This window comes from Dipteris shenzhenensis, chromosome 27 (genome assembly GCF_047967505.1).
Source record: "Dipteris shenzhenensis isolate YYH24624 ecotype China chromosome 27, Dip_SZ_1.0, whole genome shotgun sequence".
Classification (NCBI taxonomy): Eukaryota; Viridiplantae; Streptophyta; class Polypodiopsida; order Gleicheniales; family Dipteridaceae; genus Dipteris; species Dipteris shenzhenensis.
The window spans coordinates 12,261,906-12,270,516 of record NC_141622.1 but is presented as its reverse complement, the minus strand read 5'-3'; positions in this window follow the sequence as shown (position 1 = coordinate 12,270,516).

The following is an 8,611-nucleotide window of genomic DNA, read 5'->3' as shown; positions in this document are numbered from 1 at the left end:
CGGTGTTTTACCATCAGCCATCGCCTTGACAACTTCAAAAAGCTCATCTATAGTCAAAGGTTTCTCCAGGTACTTGTTGTCAAAGCTGAGAACAGTGTTTTTTCTAGCTTCCTTGCAAAGTTCCCTGCTTTAGTCACTTCATTGTCTACTTGAATGGTGGAGGACTTTAAATTTTGGAAGTGAAGTTGAATGAGGTCAATGTTCTCCTCATTAGAAAGAGCCAAAGAGTTGTCAGCTTTTCTAAGAAGGGGGACCTCCTCATTGGACCTTTTCCTTCTAATACTTTTGAAGTACTCCTTGGTTGGTATGTCAGCTTTGCAAGCCCACCAATCTCTGAAGTATTTTTTAGAGTCATTTAGAAGAATCTGCTCTTGAATCCTAAACTCATTTCTTTTGAGCACAAAGTCATCCTGGGCCTGAGGGTCCCCCTGTCTAGCTAGGGTCTCCAAAGTAGTAATCATGTTCTGAATGCTGTCTATCCTCTTGGCCCTATCCTTTCTATCTTTTCTGAGGAACCTTTGGGTCTGGTAAACTGCAGCACACCACGATTCACTAGCAGAGGGAGAATTAGTGAAAGCCTTGAGCCAAATAGCTTTAACACCTTCTTGAACACTCCTCAAGTCAAAAAATTTGGGATCAACCTTAGACCATGATGATGTGGTTTTTTGGCCCAAGCCAAAGTTAAACTTGAGAAGGATTGGCTTGTGATCTGAAAGAAAGAAAGAGGAGAAGACCTGAGTCAGCTAGTCTGGCTAACTAGAGCTTGTGAGACATATATCCTATCAAGTCTAGTCTCTCTTCTGTTGTCTCCCACTTAACTGTTTGACCAGGTGAAGGTGTCCTTCATTCCCATGTCCACTAGACTTAGCTCTTCTTTCAAGTCCTCCCAGAGGGTCAGTTCTCTGCCACCACTGATGACTGTTCCTTTACCAATCCATCTGTCATTGGAACTTTCCACCATGTTAAAGTCACCAGCAACAAAGCATTTATTTCCTGCCAGAAGGAGTGACTCCCAGCTAACCATTCTTTCCCAACAAAGCATTTATTTCCTGCCAGAAGGAGTGACTCCCAGCTAACCATTCTTTCATGTGTACTATTGGGAGCATAAAGTGAAACCACTGTGAATGTCTACCCATGTATCATGCATTTAACCATAATCCATATGCTCTGTGTATCCAGTTCCACATCCAAAATACCCTGAGCATAGTTAGAGAGTAATCCAATTGCTACACCACCCTTGCCCTCCTCATGGTCAGTGAACCATTTCCTTCTTTTGTCAATAACAGTTAGTCTCTTCTCCAAAGAGGGTCCAGAAACTTTTACTTCTTCTAGAGTAAGGAAAGTAGGGGAAAGAGCATTAGTTCTCAGCCAATAAGCTAACTCTTCTCCTCTGGCAGGGTTAGTAAGTCCTCTGACATTGAGGGAGAGGATGGCTATTAGTTTACTTGACATTCTTCTTAGTTCCCTTTCTAGCCCTGGGATTGGGGTTGTTTATCTAAGGGGAGGCATTTTTTCCTTGAGAGAGTTTTCTCTTGCTTTGTACCTAGGTAAAAGCCTTACCTTGGTCAGCAGTATTCTTTTCAACCCCCATATCTTGATCACCCTCTAGGTCTTCCTCACTGATTTTTGAAGAGGCCATCTCATCGTCTTTGTTTATATCCTCTTCAAAGTCTCTTGACCAACTAGTTCTATCTGAGAGTCAATGTCCAGGTTTTGATTTTTCTTTATCCACTCCTCAGTTTCACTCTCTGCCAAGGTGTCAAAAGCATTGTTAAGAGCTATGGTGTCATCAATAATCTCTTTGCCTTTATCCTGGGGGAGCAAGGGTTTGACATGGTTTTTCTTCAGAAGAAGGGCTTTTTTAGTAGAAACTAGCTTGGGGATCCCTTTTTTAGCTTGTTTACTACTGGTAGGTGCAGGATCCTTGGGCTTAGATTTGGTCCTCCTCTACGGGCAGTTCTTAACTGCATGATGGTTCTCCCGGGGTTTATTGGAAAACCTGTTGACCATAACCAATGTGTTGGGAAGGTCCTCAGCAATATCTATTTTAATACAAACTTGAGCGTTAGCTCTAGGATTAATGAAGTTTTCCTTCTCAACTCCAACTACCTCACCCAGACCATTGCACAAAGGAGCTAATTGGTTGTAGAGAGAGGGGCAATTCTAGGAGCTCAACCCACACAGGAGTAATAGTGGATCTAGGGAGATTAGGGTTAAAGTTATGCTTCCACTTCTCTAAGTAGAGAGGTTGGTGTCTGATAGTCCAGAGGGTGCAGTTGAGAGCCTTGGAGGCCATGCTGGGAGACTCAAAGAGGAAGACAAAGAACCCCTTCCTTAAAAATATAACATTGGTGACACTAATGCCTTGTCTAACCCAGTTTCCTCTCACCCAATTTTCAATGAAGGCTAGAGGAGGTATAGGCCCTGGGAGGAATCCAATAAATGAGTGGGCACTAAGCCATTCAATGGAATTAGAAAGCAAGTCTTCATTAATGAAGGCAGCAATCTGCTTACCTCTTGGAGATTCTTGGCCCTCACCACAAGTAGCCTCTTCTTCTTCAAAAGGTTTGGCACTATCTTCTGGGGTCTGTGACTCATCCTTTTCCTTCTCGCGGGGTGAAGGGCCTCCTTGTTTCCTTCTTCTCCTCCTTGGGGTTCGTCGCTCCCACTTCGGTGGGCTTTGGCTCTTGGAGTTCCTCTATCTCCTTCTTTACTTCCTTGAGGGCTTCCAAAGGTTCCTCTTTCACCTCCTTTGCTACGCTCGAAGGGCTTTGAACTGCTCTGAGGGTCTCTGATTTCTTGTGGCTTGGGGGCAGAGGCAGAGGTAGAGCATCCTTCTTTGACCTCATCTGTCCTTCTTGAGTTGGCAAAGCAAGTAGTAAGCTCCTTTCTCGATGGGAGGGAAAAGAACCCTCCTCTAGCTTTCTAAGCAGCCACCGAGTAAGATACCGTGGTGCCACCCCTCCCAGCTCTGAAGTATGACGATGCACGTCCATTCTTTCCTACAGTAGAGGCTTTTCACTCAAAGTGTGAGAAATTATGTCTTGGCTGAGGGTCCCTAAGCCCCTTTTCAGGCTTGACTAGCGAAGGTTAGGTGCAAGAGTTCTTTCTCTGGGGAGTTCAGGAAATGCGTCTTCAAAGGTCACATCAGAAGACCATTTTGGATGGGATAGATGATCGTGTCAGGTCAAGACGTCAGTTCTATTTGCTGATACCATGTCATAATCATAGTCATTTCCCAGATCATGTCCTCTATGAGCACGGGGGAATCTAGTGTGAAATCTTTCGTCTTCCTCACCCTCTCCTTCGTCAATTTCCATCATTTTTTTGACATCGAGACACACTCATTTCCCCTCTAGCAGTCTTGCCATCAAACTTTTTAATGCTGAAAAACTCCTTTTCAGACATGGAAGAAGATGCCATGATGCAAATAAAGCAAAATCCTAAATGCTAGTGCCTGTAAGAGAGAAATCACACTAAATACCAAGTGCACCCAAATATGTATGCCACAATGGAAGGTAATATTACCAAATCTCAAAGTCTCAAAGCATTAAAAAAAAGCAACTGACTCATGTGCGCACATATACTATGCTTCTATATTAGCAAATCTCGCCGAAAAGAAAATGTCAACCTACAATGACAAAACAATGGCTAACCCAATGCCAATAAGAGCCAAATGCCTCAAGCATAAACACCATCCATGGGCATAAGAATCAATAATGTCACATCCAAGAGAGCACTCAGCATAGCACTATCAATGTATCAATTGCAATGTGTCAAAGCTGTCCCTCAGCATAAAATAGCATCTGTGTGCTAAACGCCCATCAATAAAGCATCCCACAAGGCAATGTGGGCCTATCAGTGCATCCAACAAGGATCACAATGCATCCAAATGGCTTGTAAAGCATCCTTTGTAACCCAATGCAAACCATGAATGAGTGCACATGGCTCAAATTATAACCAGAGTGATCTGCATAAGGTATGTTTAAAATTATAGCCTCAAGGTAGCAACTACTACTGAAAGTAAAACCTAAGATGCCTCAAAACCACTGCAATCTTTGCATACACAGCATCAATGACATGACTTATGCTTTCTGCGGCTCAAAGAATACTTCAAAAAATCACTCTGGAAGTGAAGTAAACCTAAGTCAAAGCTTGCAATTGACTTGTAAATGAAACCTTAGAAGCTTAATGTTCAATTTAAAAATGCCATGTGTCAAAAAATCAAAGTTTGAACCTTTGAATGGATTTTTAATAGAGAAATAGACGATTCGACGTCTTAGAGAGACAAACATCTCCAAATATCCACAAAATCGTGCAAGAGCTGACAGATAGGGGTTTTTAGGCCTCTGGAATGCAATGGAATAGACGGTTTCACAAACTATGGTCCCAATCATCAGGTCCAACCATCTATTTATAAACACCACTGGAGTGGGAATGATGAGTAGCATAGAAGTTTTAGGACCTTCTAAGTCCACTAGAATTGACAGATATACGAATGGTTGCTTCAAACTTGAGTTCCAACACACTGGCAGAAAAACGTTGAAGCAAAGACAGTGAGTTAGAAATCCAACGAAAGGATCCCAAATTCAAGAATAAATGGGGTTTTGACCTCCCAAAGTGCAATGGACAATGAAAGTAGGCAATGGTTGCCTCTGCAAGTCATTCCAGAGTCTCGGTTGTTGAAAGGAACATGAGAATCATCAAAAAACGTCTTTTTGCTCCAAAACCACTGCAACCTCGCAAAAAACCACTCAGAAGAACCAAAACGACTTTTCCAAAGGTTCCTTATAGGTTTCTACACACCAAGATGCAAGTAAATTCATCCACAGAGCTTCCCACAAAGCTTCTCCTTCCTCCCACAAAGCTGTTGTAGCAAACTTTGAGCTCCAAGCATGCACACGAGCTCAGCTAGACTGCCTAGAAGCATTAGATAGACCACAACTAGGCTTTGATACCAGCTTGAGAGTGCTCTCAATGGAAGTGGAATGGAAGAGGCTGAGAGAGAGAGGGAGAGCCAAAAGAGAGCCACACAAGTTTTGATAGGTGCAAAACACCCTAATCTTCTATGTCATCCATATATATATGTGTTTGAGTATTGTACATAACCGGGGTTAAGGCACAGTGGCCTTTAACCCCCACATTAGTAACCAAACCATCTTCCCTATTTGCCCCATGATCAACTAGAGATTCACTACTTTCACCGTGAGATAGTGAAATGTGCCCCTGGTCATTCAGCTGTGGCTCAAAGGGTGCACTTTGGCCCCTTTCTCGATGCTTCCTTCATATGCAAGCAAATAGGTCACCATGCTTAGTCATGCCTAGAAGACCTTTTGAAGTTAAGTATGGCTGACTTTTATTTACCCTCAGTATACAATGAGTAAGTTTAGCCTTTATAATACTAGGACTCAGTTATAGTTACCATTATTATACCAATGATAAACATTATGGCATCATGACATAATGTTGATGTAGACTACAATTATGAATTGTAGAAGTGGATGGAATTGTCAGCCTCATTAGATATACCCAAACACATGATTTTTTGTATATAGTGGTTTTTAAATAATGGAGGAGGAAGCATTCTATGGACTATGACTCACAATGGAGATACAAGGAGCCCCCAAGTAACCACTGGACATTAGCATGGTTGCTACTAAGTAACCAATGGTGATGCACATAGCACTGAAGCTGAACCTATAGCCATTAAATCTAATCAGTGCAAAATCATGCCTAGGATATTCGTAGAGGACTACATGAAAGGATTCATTAGCCAAATTAATGGAGGGATCTATAGATACATTTATGTAAGGAGGAGAACCATCATGCGTAACTCGCAAGGCCCCTTCCATGAGCATGATATTGGAGGGATTCAATGATCACATCTCCCAAAATCCTATTGGAACTACAACAAATAAACATACCACACAAGAATGAATGAGAGTCTTCCACCACACCACAAAGCTTGCAATGAGCATGAAGACCTAGATATGTGTGTCAACTACACTGAATAACAGATTGGCCCTACTTTGCTATGCCCATCTCTAGAACCCTCAAATTGAGCAACAAAATGAATGAGTAAATAGAGAATTCAAAACACCCCTCTCTCATTGATTCTTTGTGATAGACAGAGTCCATATACTCTACTGAATAGAGTAGAAGGGATTGTAGACTATGCATGATGACCATATTTGGGCTCGATGTAACAATTGGCAACCAACAGTGAAGTAACAAGCTTTGTATTGTTAGTATAGATTGATGTAATATTAAATGTGCTATTGCTTTTGTGAATATTTTGTGACGGGGTTTCCCTACACAAAGTGAAATTCATGAGGAAACAACTTCTCAAAAGCCTTAATCCATTATGAGATACGTGGAACACAAACACTGTGCAATGATCACGTAGCCATGAAAGAGCTTGTTCCTTTAAAAACCTCTTTCATATAGCATTTATCCCTACCACTATTTGTTGCACAGGATGCCTGAGATATGTTATGAGGAGTGTAAAATATGCATGAGGAGGGCTTCAACTCATCTACAAAAATGTGCCTTGTCACCACTTGAGAACCATTCCTACACGATGTGTCCCATATTATTTGTATGGACCTCCCTATAAACCAAATTGAGAGCAATATATTGCATAACAAAAAGTCAAAACAATGACGAGAGGGCCCTGATCTTCATGTAATCACGTTGACTAGTCCATATTCTTTCACTGCTTGAAGTTGTGGAGAATTCATATTACTTTGTAGTTTAAATGATGAAGAAACCATGATCTATTACTAGTGATGCTCAACCTCAGCGTCAGGTGAAACAACTCGACTTCATATACTATACAGTTCATCCCTCCAACATCAAGGATGATTAGCTTTTTCCTCAAATAGCTAAGGGCTCCATGTATGCCCAAGGAGAGCTGGTGAGAAAGATTATGTTGATACCGAGTAAAGAAAGACCCTGGGATCTATGTCTACAACTCCCATTGGAATAAAAGATCGATCACGTAGAAGTAAAGCACGGCACTTTATGTGAAGGCTGACTTGATTGCATGAACATGAAAAGCTTCACAAATGGCCATAGTGATTGTATGGTACTGTTAGCCCTAATGTATGGTACCACCACTCATGGACCATTATCCCTAATGTATGTTACTCCCACTTCCTAGCAAGTTTTAAAGACTGGATGATACTATATATTCTTCTGATTTTTCCACAAAACCTCTGCTCTATAATATGTTATGATTCATAGATAGGTAGTAGAACTAGGCTATGTCATAACCCTCAAACTCTTGGGTAATCTATCTTTTTTTCTTTATAGTGATTACTGTTGGCATTGTCCATACAAGAGACAACACGGATTCAAAAATTAGTCGCACATTGACCCTCTCAGTGTCCCTCGGGTGAGCAAATTTTTTGTTTCTACTTAGTTATGCCTACTCTGGGGACAACATGATCTGGCAGAGGTCGCCACCCGTCCTTTTCTACTCATTTATAAAACGACTTATAGAATAGAAGAATAGTGGAAGGGGACTTACCTGCTATATGCATGGCAACTGTTACCTACATAGATCAATGATTATATGGGGGAATATATTCATTCTTCGAAGAGTATATGTATGAGAATATGTTGGCTGCCTTGTCAACCTAATGAATATACTATCAATAACTGATGTTTGGGAGATATATTACTTAAGACAAGGAGAGAAATTATGTGACTACAAGTATTTCATTGGTCTTTTACATTCATGTGGAGATGTATTGTGTTGCAACAATAAATGAAAAAATGGGTTGAGCAAGTGACGGTCAGTTTTATGATTACTAATATGAAGAAGGACTTGGGACATCATTCATGGTCTCCCCTTACCATAAAAAATGAAATTTAGAAAAGAAAAAAAATGTTCTACTCTAATTTTTAACCATCAATCTCTTTGCGAGAATTGGGTACCTTATAATGGACATAGGAATAGTCTCGCTATAATATGATATCCATATTTGTATAACTCTTTTAAGAATTGGGCACCTTATAATGGACACAGGAATAGTCCCGCTATATTTTGATATCCATATTTGTATAGCTGAGAAGAGTTGAAGGTTATGCAAACTAGAAATCTTAATAGTAAGGGAAAACGATAAGGACCATACATTAGTATCAGTTTTGATTTTTCCAAAAAATAGAGTATACACATGACTTACATTTAAATAAGGAATTGATTCATACCATGCTAGTTTACTGTATATACTATAACATAATGTGGGGTATTGTAGGGACCAAAGCCGGGTTTGTATAAATATGTTTTAAGTTGTGATTTTATATATTCTTATTCTGATTGAATAAGGTCAATTTCCTAGAGGAGTTTTGAAATATTCCTTAAAGAACTCTTGAAAGATTCTCATGGGAAGGAGACATGTTAGCTTGTTAATTTAATTTCATGAAGGGTTTGAGACCCTTTTGAATTTATTTATATTTTAGAATTAGGCCCCTTGCTGATATAGTGCTATCAAATCACATTCTATCATTTTGCTATTTCCATTAACTAAGTATTTTTTAGTATTTAAGTGCCAAAATATGGTATATTGTAAGTTAGGATGAATGACATAGATAACAACTATGTTTC